At 37.6% G+C, this 15622-nt stretch overlaps 1 protein-coding gene across 1 annotated transcript in view; it reads left to right on the forward strand.

The window, feature by feature from the left end:
* Nucleotides 1-3548: 3548 nt before the first annotated feature.
* The window catches only part of LOC145287941 (beta-alanyl-dopamine/carcinine hydrolase-like), a 151134-nt gene continuing 139060 nt past the window's right edge, over nucleotides 3549-15622 (forward strand). The window contains exon 1 of the mRNA XM_080135897.1: nucleotides 3549-3675. The gene's annotated coding sequence lies outside the window, so the exon portion shown is untranslated. The remainder of the gene's footprint in view (nucleotides 3676-15622) is intronic.

The raw sequence follows: 15622 nt of genomic DNA on the forward strand, positions 1-15622 counted from the left end.
ATGGGAAGAACCGGAAACGGTCGACAAGTAGTTTTTTGGATATTGACATTTTTTTCCCCAATGTATTACTTAATGAATTTCAGTGGTCGTCGCCATTCTTAATATGGAAAGGTGGAGTATAACAATTTGTGTTTTGTTTTTTGTAATAAGGCTCGCTCAGCTGTTTCTGGTTATTCATGTCATCTGTTGGGCACATCCGAGTAACTTTGTGGAAATCGCGGGTCCATAAATGCAGAAGCACCATTGGTTTTTCTAAGATTTTTTTTCTTACCTCCATAGGTTTAAACAGTTCTGACTAGGGATTTTTAACCTGGGCTCATAAAATCATCAGAGATGAGACCATTCCTGTAATGACCTGGTCCCTGTTGATTTTGCCGTGGGAATTTAGTTCTTTGTACTTCTAGGAGGTTGTAGCAACCACTATGCTCGGCTGGAACAAATCCTTGTTAGGAACATTTCATAGCAATCACCGTTTTTAATGCCCCTTGCATAGAAATACAGTAAACATGCTGGAACGTTCGAGAAGGCTTGTATATAAAAATTTACCCATGAAAAATCAAATCAGTTTTTTCTCTTGATTTCTCAAGAACAGCACATGTTCATAATAACTCCATCACTGAGAGACATTAAAATCCCCTGCCCTGAATTCACATGCTATGCACTTTAATTCTCACCATAGAAAGTTATCACATCGAACGATAATTTAAATCCCTTAAACAATTTTATTTCGAATTACTGCCTTTATGCTATGAATACACGCACACATGCATTCGCTTACATGATTTATGGACTGTTTCCAGAATATAGCGGTCCTGGATATGACCTTAAACTATATCCGATGGTGAGGCCCCAGCTTGAGGGCTTTGGGGAGTGTGGAGCCACCCTTTAATTGTCATTGCTCCCAGGTTCACTCTGACCTGGAGTGGTAGTACTTGTTAGGGTCCAACTATGGGTTAAATAGAAACTGACTTGAAAAAAAAAATATTTGATTAAAAACTTTTTCTTCAAAATAACTGGATTCGGCATTAAATAACCTGAAAAGGGTTGATATGTTGTAAAACAAAAACAACCAACCAACCAGAATATAGCCACATTAACTTTAACCCATGTGTGACATTCTGATCATAAAAAAATCAGTAACTTCAAACCTCATGCTATTCTCACAATATTCTCATTTCACTAATCCTCCGTTATGAACGTTCAGCATAAGAAAACGTTAGAACAAATTAAACTAATACTCTTGACACGTAAATCGGAATTAGCCATCAAGTGATGCTGGCATTGTCATCACAGTATCTCTGATGGTTTTATTCATTTTTCAACTAGCAGTAACTCTGCCCTGCACTCTAGCATCGTCACAACATGCACAGCAGCTCTGTTCTAAGCAGCAAGGTTAATAAACAAATTATTAGCTCTGAAAGATGTTTCGCCTTGTGGCTCTCTATCTCATTTGAGTGTTTTTGATACGCTACAGAAAAAGGTTGCTGGAAAAATGGTGGGATCCTTCTATCGATCCAGTAGATATCTTGCTGCTGATGTAATTCTCTACCTATATAAGAGCCAGGTACGTCCAAGGATGGAGTATTGTTGTCACAACTGGGAAAGAGCTGCTAGACATACCTTATCTTGCCTTGACAGAGTTCAAAATAGACTTTGTAGACTAGTAGGGGATGCCCTTTTCTCTTCCCTGCAACATCTTTCTCACAGAAGAGACGTTGCAAGCCTGTCTCTGCTTTATTGTTATTTTCATGGCAAGTGCTCGACTGAGCTCCAATCTAAGGTCGCCCCTCACCAAACTTTCATGAGAAACACTTGTCTAGCTGAAAACACTATCAATAATTTTCCCCACTCTTTATCTGTGCCTAAACGTAGATTCCATGAACAAAGCTTCTTTCTTAGAACAGCACACCTGTGAAACTGTCTTCTGTTTATCTGCTTTCCAGCTGACTACAATATGATCGTCTTCAAGTCTAATGTAAACAAGTTCTTGATGAGTCATTCCCCTTAAGTAATCCAATTTACCAAATTTACATTACTAACGATTCCTATGATATTGTCCCATTGACTACTGTACAGTCTATAACCCTTATCCTCGAGTGGCCTCGGGGCCTTGATAAGTGGTGACTCCTATGTAGAAAAAAAAAAAAATTGTTTATTTCATGTATTTTGTGTTCTTTGTCAAGTGTCATTATGTTCCGGCTTACATTTTTATTTTTTTTATGTAAGGATTAGTGGATTGATGAAACCTGATCCTGCCGATACACTCTTACTTTTGACTTCAATGGATGGCGACACAGGCAACCACGATCTTAAAAATTGATAAATCCTGATTATAAATTGGTTATCCTACCGATCTCACATCCTATAATTGATGACTCTACCGTGAGTCCATCCTCTCATTCTTTGCTCTTTGCCTTTTCTTTTTGGGAAGGGGTTAGTTTATTGCTAATCGCCTGAGGCGCCCTCATTGGATAATATCGACAGGGCTGCCCTTGCACTTTTGCAGGTCAGAGTGCCTCTCCTCGGAGCACTGACTTCTCAATTCCACTTTCCGGCACTGATGTCTAAGTTCTTGTTGTGGGATAGAGAACTAAACCTATAGTTTTAAACAGGGCTAAGACTCCCCCCCCCCTCCTAACTATTTTGCACATTTACCAAGTGAGTATACTTACTTTGAAATTTTGAAATATGGAGTAGGGAGCTTAGCCACCACCTTCGTAATAATGTCATTATTACAGAGGGCCGTGACTCAGCATTCATTTAAAACTAATGGGGGAGGAGCTTAGCTACCCCCCCCCCTCCACAACGATCCTAATTTTCTGTTAACAGAATTCGGCGCTTCTACACCGTTAGGACAACTTTTGTAGTTGATAAATGGAGTTTTCAGATTAAAAAAAAAAAACAATGGTTTCTACTGATTTTTTTTTTTTTTTTGTCAATTCTAATAAATTACAATGGTAGTTTCCAAATTATGCTGTCGAAATTACCTGAATATTACTGAATTATTAAAAAATAAAAAAATAACTTTAATCGTGCTAGCAGGTGAAAAATTGTGGCCATCTTATTTAAATCGAAACGGAAAATTACCTCCCTTGTCAACTCTCCTGTGTCTTATGATCGTTTTCATCAATTTCTATTTTTTACTTTATTTAATAAACAATTTTCTACCTTATCAATTTTCGTAATTTTTGGATATAATATAATCAATGGCATCTACGTATTCCTCATATACGTATTCCTCATATGTTTAAATATGAGGACTACGTAGATGCCATTGTTTACATGTGAAATAATTCTTTTTGCTTGGGGCCATTTTTTTTCTTTATATTTATTTACCTGGGCATTTTTTTTTTCGATACTGTTTTTACTGCAGCACTTTTAAATATAAACACAATTTGACAAACATTTTAATGTTTTTTTTTTCCTCCCTTTTATGCATTGTATCCAATATTTTAATAAACTCCTGAAATTGTCATCTGTATTTTTTCTTGGGATATTTTTTTCCTATATATCCATATTTTGCAAGTTTTACCGGTGCTAGACTGCTAGTGTTAACTAAATTCCGAAAAACACGCGTGGCTTGTTTTTTTTGTTTGTTTGTTTTTCGCATAAAAAAGGAAGAATATTGTTGTTGTTGGGTTAAATTTTAAAATAAATAAAAGTGAAACCCTAAAGGTAAGTAGAGTTAAAATATTAATTCGCAATATTATTGATGAAAACGAAATCAAATAAATAAAAAAAGTTGCTTTTGTATAAATCAATTTGAAATCGAATGGTGAGATTGAATCGTTAACAAAACAATGAATGAAAACCGTTTCCATATTAGCAACGCTCATATAATTTATATGAAGCGTTACTTTATTAAAAAGAAAAAAAAATGTTAGCATTTTATTGAAATCTGTCCAAACAGCTGTTGTTGAATTATTCATTTTTCACTGTAACCTCCCCTCCCTCCAAAAATATTCGCCGCTTATCCAGTTTTACCTTAGGATGAACCTGAATAATACCCCCGCCTCCGTATTTAAAACATTTTTTTTGGTGCTTGTGCAGTTGTGCACTTAATCGCGCTAATTTTTTAAATAATCTTTTCGGTAAATTTTCGGTATCGCTACAACAGAACACCGACCACTAATTTGTTTTTAGACGTAATCGAGGTCGCTGACAACGAATCTTATAATCAAACTCGTCGCAAATTTACCGTTTGCATGGTATTAACTCCTGAACCCAGGGACTATTTTCCGCCATTTTACAGCTTCCGTTTATGCTACGCGCAAGCGCGTGATAACATAAACGACGGCTGCTGAATGTGCCTTCATGTAGCAAACTGCCTTTTCACGACATTATCCCCCCCCCTGGAGTGCTTTTCTTCTTTTTCATATAATTTTAAATGTTCTACAAAAGATTCGTACGCCATGTGAAAAGGCAGTTTGCTACGTTAAGGCACATTCAACAGTCGTCGTATATGTTACCGCGTGCTCGCGCGTAGCATAAACGGAAGCTGTAAAATGGCAGAAAATAGTCCCTGGGTTCAGGGGTTAATACCATGCAAACGATAAATTTGCGACGGGTTTGCTTATCAGATTCGTTGTCAGCGACCTCGATTACCTCTAAAAAAAAAACAAATAAGAGTGGCCGGTGTTCTGTTGTAGCATATTGCTATATTTACCGTATTTTCAAGTTAAATTAAAGTTACGATATCTTTTTTTTATTGAATTGTTAGGTGAAAGTACAGAATAGTTACAAAACACTCTCCTCTCCCCATGTTAAGAATGGCTTTCTAAATAACATTATTTTAGCACCATTCAAATAGTGCACTGCACAAGCACAAGTACTTTTTTTTTTTTACAAAGGAGTCACCACTTATCAAGGCCCGGAGGCCACTCGAGGATAAGGGTTAATAAGTGTGCGAATTCAATGGGAAAATTTCGTAGTAATCGTTAGTAGTGGAAATTTGGTAAATTGGATTTCTTAAGGGGACGGCTCATCAAGAATTTGTTTACATTGGACTTGAAAATGACCATATTGTAGTCATATAGGAACTCACGGAGGAGTTACCAATTGTAAGGATGTGAGTCGTGGTTCATCAATTCATAATCAGGATCTGTCAATTTTTATGACCATGATTGCATGTGTCGCAATCTTATTGAAGTCGCAAGTAAGAGTGTATCCGTGGGATCATTAAAGGTAAATTTAACGAGATCGCCAACAAATAGAAAGGTTTGTTACGGACCAGGATATAATACCCTAGCTCGCCACAAGAAAATAATGAAACGAATGGAATTGAAGGAAACAAAGACTCAATTGATGGATAAGATAAACGTCGTTTATTTGCTGTTGAAAGAATGAACGTTTTAGTTATAACATGTGTTTATGTCCGCGCGTGTGTAACCAATGTTCGTCGCGGGACTAGTGTTGTAGCAAGAAAAGGAAGTATGTGTTCATCTCAAGTTCGGGTCACTATCGTTTGTTCGCGCGTGGGAAGAGAAATGAGTGTTGTAGTGGAAATTGGAATGATAGTCCAGCGTGTAGACAAAGACAAAGAATGGAGAGTTGACGTCAGTTAGCAGTCAGCTACACGAAGGTGTTCTCAGGGACCAGTAGTAGATAGAGAGAGAGAAAGAGTGAGAATGTGTATATACGGTCTGTTAGCTCGTGCCCAATACATAGTAGTAAGTGGGTGTGACGCACGTGGTCGGTCTGAAGACCGACCGGCTCGAAAGCTCAGCCTAAAAGAAGGAGCCGCTTGTTGCTCTCTCTTTTATACTCGTATCCAGAGTGTCTTTTGCGTATGTGTATATTTCCTTTGAAAGCGGAAGTGACGTCGTCCATGTGTGCGTTCGTGTGTGCGTGTGTGAGTACATATGTGTGCGTTAGCGTGTGTGTATATATACATGAATGTGAGTGTATGTACGCGAACGTGAATATATGTACGTGGGCGCGTATGTTTGTGTGCACGTATGTATGTGACAAGTAATATAGCTTGAAATGTGAATGTGTGTTTATGTGAGACTAGGAAAGGCTCGCACAGGTTTCACCAATCCACATCCTTATATAAAAAATAAAAATAACTCTGGAAAATAACGACATTTGACAAAGAACACAAAATCGCTGAATTAACAGGAAATAAACAATATTTATTTAAATGTTAGGAATATCTATTTAAATTGTTCCAACGTAAGTGTTTTCTTGTTTGGAATGTTCATAATGAAGACTTAATAAAATGAGGATATTGTGAGAATAGCACGAAGTATGTAAATTACTGATTTTTTAATTTTTTTTATCAGTGTTGTCACGCATGGCTTGAAGTTAATGTTGCTATTTTCTGGGAAAAACAATCCATAGTCATGTAAGTGAATGTGTGTGTGTGTGTGTGTGTGTGTGTGTGTGTGTGTGTGTGTGTGTGTGTGTGTTCACATCGTGAGAATAGTAGTTTGAAATAAAATTGTTTAAAGGAAGAATTAAATCATCATTCGATGTGGTAACTTTCCATCATGAGAATTAAAGTTCATGTACATTCAGTATTGGGGATTTTAACGCCTCCCAGTGACGGAGGTATTCTGAACATATGTTGTTCTTGAGAAATCAATTGGAAAAACTTATTTGATTTTTACAGGCCTTCTCGAATGTTCCAGCCTGTTTACTGTGAGGAAACCTAACATAGTTCCTTTTGTTTTATGCATGCCTGTGGTCGCATCACGACGTCATGTACCTATGCGTTCTTCATATGTGTGGTCATTGAAAACGGTGATTGCTATGAAATGTTCCTGCCGGGGATTTGTTCCGACCGTATGTAGCGGTCACTACAGTCACTTGGAAAGCAGGCAAACAGAACAGAATTCCACAGGTGTGCAGTTCTAAGAAAGAAGCTTTGTTCATGGAATCTATTTTAGGTTTATGCACAGATAGAGAGTAGGGGAAATTGTTGATAGTGGTTTCAACTAGACAAGTGCTTTTTGTGAAAGTCAGGCAAGGGAGGACCATAGATTGAAGCTCAGACAAGCACTTGCCATGAAAATAACGATAAAATGGAGGCAGGCTTACAATGTCTCCTCTGTGGAAAAGAGGTTACCGGGAAGAGAAAAAGGCATCCCCACTAGTCTATAAAGTCTATTTTGAACTCTGTCAGGGCAGGATAAGTCCTTTCTAGCAGCTCCTGCCCAGATGTGACAACAGTACTTCATCCTTGGGCGTACTTGGCTCTTATATAGGTAGAGAATTGCATCAGCAGTAAGATATCTACTGGAGTGGTAAAACAATACCACCATTTTTCCAGCAGCCATGGCAACAGATTTGATGTACATGTTCCATTTCAGATCAGGAGTAAAGGTCAGACCTAGAAGCTTGTCAAATCATGGAGCCTCCCCAAGACAAGAGCCATTCATTTCAATTGATGCCAGACAAGGATTAAAGTGTTGCCGATGTAAAGATAGATGCTTGGTTTTAGATGCATTAAAATTAACTAGCCACCTCTTTCCCCATTGCACCATGTGCTCAAGATCAGAAGAGAGAGAATCAGACAGAACTTGGTCGTTTATGGTCTTTTAAGTGTTGCCATAGATGGTAGTGTTATCAGCATAAATGTCTACAAATGATCTTAGGGTGTGATTTGGGAGATCATTGATGTAGATCAGGAAGAGAGTTGGGTCCACCCACGATGAACTCCTGAGGGACTTCAGCATTAATACTGTGAGCTTCTGATTTCTGACCATCAACCACTAATCTTATGAACCTATCTGAGAGAAATGATTTAATAATTGTAAAGACATTTCCAGCTATAACATAGCTGGAGATCTTGTGGAGTAGACCTTTATGCCATACTCTATCAAAGACCTTTGATATGTCAAGAGCAATTGCCCTAGAAAGGAAGTCTCCATTGAGAGATTTGCTAATCCTATAAGATATGACTGTTAGCACATCTGCTGTAGATCTAGCAGAATGGAAACCATATTGCATGTCGCTAAGAAGATTATTTTTGCTGAGATGGTTGACTACTTCTCTATTTAACACAGATTCAAATAACTTACTCATGACACACAGGAAACTTATAGGTCTGTATTGAGAGGGAGATGACTGATCACCTGAATTTTTAAATACAGGGCATGCCGATGAGATTTTCCAGGGTGTTGGGAAGCATTTCTCCTTAAGACAATGCTTACACAGTTTTGTAAGTATGGCGGCTAGTTCTGGTTGAAGTTTTTTTGAGCACTATAATAGGAATGCCGTCGAGGCCAGTTGCTTTACTGAAATCAAGGTTTTTGATTAGCTTGGCAACATCATGCACAGATATTTGTATGTCACATAGCATGTTTTCAGACATAGGAGGAAATAAGGGAGTTAGTGGTCCTGATTGCATAGAATAGAATTAACAGGTGAAAATATGAAGGATTGATGGCCTTGGTTACATATGTTAATGTAGACATTGGTTACCTCCCTTGCTTCAGTTACATGGTTACCTCCCTTGCTTGTGGTGATATAAATAGGAGTCGGCCATCTTGGTTTAGTCAGTTCGTTCGTACAGTTTAGACAGACTACAAGTGTCTCAACAAATGGTAGCAGAGATATCCCTCTGTGTGCGACAAAACGAAAAAAAAAAAAAAAAAAAAAAAAAATTTTTTTTTTTTGTACAGCTTGTCTGTAGCACTAGACAGATCGGATATCGGATATGGCAACTTCGAACAAACAACCTCCATTGTTGGAGGGGGAGGATGTTTACGAGAACTGGAAACAAGATGTTGAAATGTGGTCGTTGTTCACGGATCTTTCTGAGGAAAAAAAAGGGCCAGCAGTGTTTTTGACGCTACCACCGAATATTAGAGAATGTGTCCGTGAATTGCCAACAAGTGACATCGGTGGACGAGATGGCTTGAAGATCTTAATAAAGAAACTGGATGACATATATTTAAAGGATGAACACACGCGCGCTTACATGACTTTTAAGGAATTTTACACTTATAAAAGACCGTCAGGTACCAGTATAAATGACTTTCTTGTTCGTTATGAGTTTTTGTACCAAAGATTAAAAAAATTCTACATTATTCTACCGGAAGGAGTGCAAGCTTTTCTTGTTTTGAACGCGGTTAACATATCGGAAGAGAACGAAAAATTAGCGCGGACAACGTGTTCTGTTTTGACGTATCAAAACATGAAGGAATCGATAAAGAAAGTATTTGGTGACATTTATCGTGATGAAAATGTACCGGCAGTGAAATCAGAGCCCGAAATCGTCAACTATAATTATTCTAAACCGGGTAACAACAAAAGGCGTTTTCGTCGAGGACAATCTAATCCATGTGACCGAAGTGGAAACGTGTTGTTGTGTTACAAATGTCAGTCTCCGAACCATCTAATTAGAGAGTGTCCTAGAAATACGCCCAGGTTTACGGAAGCGACAGAACAAATACACATTACGTTGTTCATTCAAGAAAATATTTATTTGAACAGTACAAATGAAAAAATCTCAAATCTTGTAAAGGAAACATTTGGAATGGCAGTCTTGGATTCTGCTTGTACTCGCACACTGGCTGGCGAAGTGTGGCTTGATGTTTATTTAGATACTTTAAATGAAAGTGACCTGCAACTAGTGAAGTATACGAACTCAGACCGGAGTTTTTGTTTTGGTGATGGAGTGGCTGTCACAGCAATTAAAGTTGCTAAATTTCCGGTTACACTTGGAGGTATAAGAGTTTATATCGAAGCAGATATTGTGAAAAACGACTTGCCTCTTCTATTAAGTCACAAATCAATGAAGACAGCAGGAATAGTGCTAGATTTCCGGAAAGATATGTGCTGGATTTTTGATAAATGTATTGAACTAAAGACCACAACTTCAGGGCACTATTGTCTCCCCTTAACAAATAAGTTGTTGGATCATAGTGGTACTAAGAACATTGTATTACATGTTCAGAATTTTGGTCAGTGTTCTTTCACAGAAAAAAAAAAAAAGCAGAAAAACTTCATCGACAGTTTGCTCATGCCTCGAAGGAAAAACTTGTTTCCTTGGTTAAAAAAAGTGGCAAATTCAATGACAAGGAATTTATAAAGGCGATTGAGGAGGTTTGTGAAAACTGTCAAATTTGCCTTAGATTTAAAAAAGCTCCACTGCGACCGGTTGTGGGATTGCCTCTTGGCAATAGATTTAATCACACAGTTTGCATGGATTTGAAAGAGTTCATCCACAATGAGGTGTGGATACTACATCTCATTGATGCCGCTACCAGGTATTCAGCGGCAACATTGATCAAAACAAAGAAGAAGGAGGAGATCATCAAAAACATCTTTATGATGTGGATTACCTATTTCGGATCTCCTGTTCGTTTTCTGAGTGATAATGGGGGTGAATTCAACAACGAACACTATAGACAGATGAATGAAAAACTCAACATAGAGACCTGTACTACTGCCGCAGAAAGTCCATTCAGCAACGGTACTGTAGAACGTCATAATTTGATAGTTGCTGAGGCAATGAAAAAAACAATTGACGATGAGAAGTGTGAACCTGAAATTGCCTTGGCATGGGCTATTTGTGCAAAAAATGCCCTCCTCAATTACTCTGGACACAGTCCAAATGAACTTGTATTCGGTTTCAATGTAAATACACCCTCAATTCTGACAGACCAGTTACCTGCTATGGAGTCCTCTACTACAAGTGACATGGTGAGAAAAAATTTAAATGCTCTCCATAGTGCAAGGAGAAACTTTTTGGAAGCTGAGTCCAGTGAGAGAATTAGGAGAGCTCTCAGGTCTAATGTCAGAACTTATGCTGATGAAGATTATGCTACCGGAGACCAAATCTATTATCGGAGGCAGGGTTTTAAAGGATGGCGTGGTCCAGCAAAAGTGTTAGGCAGAGAAGGCCAGTTTGTCTTAATCAGACATGGCGGAGCATTTTATAGGATGCATCCGTGCCAATTGATGAAAGTGAATAAAAACAACGAAAAAAAGAACAAAAAAAGCTGAAATGCTGGAAAACACTACAGAAGGGAAGAATGAATACCTTTCAGTTGAGGAGGAGGAGTTGCAGAATCAAGTGGTAGAAAGTGAAGATATAGACAGAGAAGAAGTTGTTGATAGTTCTACCAGTTTAAGAGATAAGACTGAAAAACCTGGCCGAAATAAGACCATAACTTATAAAATAAATGGAAGTGAGGAGTGGAAGAAAGGAAAGGTTATGTCAGTACAGCCTAAATCAACTGGCAAATATAGTCATTGGATCAATATAGAACCTGAGGATGAAAACGAGGATCAAGTTTGTATCAACTGGAATCATATTGATCATTGGAGAGAAGTGCCCCAATATACTGAACAGGAAAATGTAGTCCTGCTCACCGCTGAACAAGAGCAGTCGAAAGCTGTAATGGATGCCAAGCATAAAGAAATAAAAAACATGAACACCTATGAAGTATTTGAATGTGTGCCATACACAGGTCAAAAAACAATATCCACAAGATGGGTGATTACTGAAAAATTCAAGGATAATCAGAAAACAATGAAAGCTCGCCTTGTAGCACGAGGCTATGAAGAAAATAGTAATCTGAAAACGGACTCCCCAACATGTAGCCGTGAAGCTATGCGAATGGTCATGCTAACCGCATCAATAAAGAATTGGATGCTGCAGACCATAGATTTTACCTCAGCCTTTTTGCAAGGTGGTATTTTAGAGAGAGATGTGTACCTGAGGCCACCATCTGATGTTTGTCCTAAATCTCAAGTGTGGAAATTAAAAAGATGCATCTATGGATTGAATGATGCTCCACGGGCATGGTACAAGAGAGTTACTCAGGCTTTGATTGAATTAAAAGGAGTAGCAAGTGCTTATGATAATGCATTGTTTTTGTGGCATGATATTAAAGGAAATTTGACTGGAATTCTTGCTATGCACGTGGATGATTTTGTTTTCTGTGGAAACACAGAGTTTGAAAGGGATGTGATTGCAACATTGAAAGAAAAATTTAAGGTGGGATCTCATGAAAGTGGAACATTCAAATATGTTGGACTGAATGTTAATCAACAGGAAAATGGGATCACTGTAGAACAAGATCTATATGTATCTTCCATATCTCCAATAGAAATAAGTAAAGGGAGGATACTGAGGAAAAATGATGAACTGAATGAAGAAGAAAAGCATGAGTTGAAGAGACTTGCAGGTCAGATGATGTGGGTTTCAACTCAAACACGCCCTGATATAGCTTTTGATGTGTGTAAAATGAGCAACACTGGAAAGCATCCCAAAGTAAAAGCCTTATTTGAGGCGAATAAAGCCTTATCAAAATTGAAATCCAAGAAGGGTTCTATAACATTTCCAAAATTGGGAAAGCCCTCAGATTTACACATTTTGTGTTATACTGATGCCTCTTATGCCAGTCTGGAAGATGGATCTTCACAGGGTGGTTTTGTTGTCTTTATTGGAGGAAGTACTGACAAAATGGCCCCCATGTGTTGGGCGTCAAAGAAATTGGACAGAGTGACAAAAAGCCCATTGACCTCAGAGACTCTTGCTCTGAATGAGGGAGCTGATGCTGGTGTTTTGACTGCGGTTATGATACAAGAGGTATTTCAGTTATCTAAATTGCCAGACGTTCTCTGCAAGACAGATAATGCATCACTTGTGGAGACATTGAATTCCAACAATCTGGTAAGCGATCGACGATTGAGAATAGATGTAGCAAGGCTGAAGGAAATGAAGAGTAGAGGGGAGATACAGATAGAATGGATCAAGGGTTGTGATCAGGTCTCTGATTGTTTGACCAAGGCAGGAGCTTCGTCTGAGCTTCTAAGGGACTTGTTAAATCAGAAATAAATTATTCACTTGAGGACAGCAGCAATGTTAATGTAGACATTGGTTACCTCCCTTGCTTCAGTTACATGGTTACCTCCCTTGCTTGTGGTGATATAAATAGGAGTCGGCCATCTTGGTTTAGTCAGTTCGTTCGTACAGTTTAGACAGACTACAAGTGTCTCAACAACATAGTGTAGAATTAGCTGCAAAGTTCTTGGAAAAGAGTTTTGCTTTGTCCGATGCTGACAAGATTACCTCAGGTCCGTTGATGATGGTTGGGATAGAGCACACACTTCTATTCAGGACACTGTTTATTATTTGCCAAAACTGGTGGGAACCAAGCCACTGCTCGGCTACTTTGGACTTGACGGATTGAGCATACAACTCTCTCGCATTCTTTATTACTCTTTTACAGTGTTTGCTGGCAGTCCTGACAGTGGCTTTAGTCTGTTACATTGGAAGCAATGGAAATAGTGATTTCTATGTGCAATGGCAGCAGCATATTCCGGAGAGAATCTTGGCTGGCTGTTAGGATTTGCTGGAATTTTTGGAGGGTATGAAGCGGTCTATACCTACAATTAACCATTCTATCACATCTGATACTATAGAGGACACATTATTTTTAAACATGTAATGCAGAGGTAGATCTGATATAAATGTATGAGAGCTATCCTAGTCAGCCATAGATTATCAATATACTGTATGATGGAGAGGTATGACAGAGGACTTTTTATATTTTGTTCTTATCTTAACTGAGACAACCAAGTGATCAAAATATCCCAGTGGAGATAGAACAGAGGATACACATAGCTCAGGGCAAGTTGTGAGAAAAAGGTCTAGGAGACTTAGATACTGATCATCAGTGTTGAGCACACGGGTGGATCCGTGAATAATCTGAGTTAGGTTATAAGCAATGGAGAAATTGTAACAAAACCTCCCCTCATTGTCTTGTTTGAATCGACTAACCATTCCACATTGTGAACATTGAAATCTCCACAGACATGAATGTTAGCCGAAGTTGTTCTCCCTTTATCAGAAAAATCACTCATTCTAAACGAGAACTGAGGGACAAATTGTCTACTCTCCATTAAAATAATAATAATAATAAGTATTCTGCTTAATATAAGGTCAATTGACTTTTTAGCGGAAAGTATGGCAATAGGTTCCCCTCTCATTAACTGAAATAAAGAAAGAATTCAGTTGACGAAGTTATGGATGTAAATCCCGAGTCATTCTTAATTTGATTTGAATGGAAATTGCCTACCCCTTTTGCTTACATTCGACACTAGGTGGTGCATTTATTAGTATGACTATTTGAAAGTATACTAAAAAGGAATGACGTTGGCAGTTTTTTTTATTTTTGCAAAAAACGTGGATAGACATTGATTCAAAATTGGAGAATGTGTTTATTTTGAGGAAAATAGCAAGTGAATCACAAACTGCACATTGGCAACAATAAATTTCAATAATAAATTTTAACAGTAGTATTTATAGGCGGGGGACAAGTGTAGAAAGAAAAACAATAGAGTAAATAAATTAATACATAACTGAAACAAAAATGGCTTTTTCAAAATAATTTTTTTTTCTGCTTATCAGAATTTAGTTACCAAGGTTTATGTATGTAATTCTTGAGCAACTTGGCTGTGTTCTTCAAGTCATTCCTGACTTGATTTGAATGAAAATTGTCTACCCCTTTTGCTAACATTTGCTGCTAGACGACGCATTTATTAATACGACTATTTGAAAAGTATACTAAAAAGGAATAGCATCAGCAGTTTTTTTTTAAAATCTTTTCATCTTCTTTCTCAATTTTTTCAGTGGATTATTATCGACTGGACACTAATTGGTGCAAATAGTGCAAAGGAGTCTGAAATTAGAGTCTCGTTTTCACTTTGGAAAACGTTAGATAATGTGGTACTCAGCCGACGGTGTCACAGCAAATAAGTGGACAATACGGCAACTGTCTTGGTTGGAAATTCAAAAGCTGTAAAAAGAGTTAATATTTGAGATTAAATAAAAAAGCATTTAAAATTACTTAAAACACACACACACACACACACACACACACACACACACACACACACACAAATGATGCAGGTAGGTTAGAAAAGTAACTTTTATTAGTTACAGTAACATTTATTTATTGTATATTTTATTTTTGATCACCTTTTCGAATCGCTGTGGATTGTAAAACATACTCAAAAATACTTGTTCAGTTGAAAATATTTGATTTGTTTCTCGGAATTTTGTTTGCACACATGCTCGTCAAAAGGTTATGCGCGCTTGTGCGTACAAAATGGCCACCAGTCATAACATAAGGAACTGCATAACATGATAAAGGTATTAATATCTGGAAAACTACTCGTCTGCGACAAATTTAAATGTGATATTCGTTTTCAGCATACCCGAAAATCCACAAAGTCGTTATTTTAAAGGTCAGTGTTAAGGTGGGGGGGGGGGGAAACAGTAAAAAATTACCTTTTTTTAGGAACTAAATTAAAAAGAAAAGGTACTTATGCAGAATACAAACTGTACTGTTTTTAGGTAGGATTTCAAGTTGAATTCAAATTTTACGGTATATGTTTTTCTTTTATTAAATTTTTAGATGAAAGCATAGAATAGTTACAAAATCCCCTCCCCTCCCCATGTTAAGAATCGATTTCTAATAACGCTATTTCATCATGGTGCGTATCACAACATAAATAAATAAAAATAAATTAAAAAAATAAATAAATAAAAATAACCCGTACTTAACTCTTGGCATGCTTCGTGCCGTCTGTTTTTTTTTTTTTGTTTTTTTTCGTGCTTTGCTTCAGTTATTTCCAGGACTGACTTAGGATTCTCCAC

The sequence above is a fragment of the Euprymna scolopes genome, chromosome 11, assembly GCF_053919585.1.
Source record: "Euprymna scolopes isolate OS-2025 chromosome 11, ASM5391958v1, whole genome shotgun sequence".
Lineage (NCBI taxonomy): Eukaryota > Metazoa > Mollusca > Cephalopoda > Sepiida > Sepiolidae > Euprymna > Euprymna scolopes.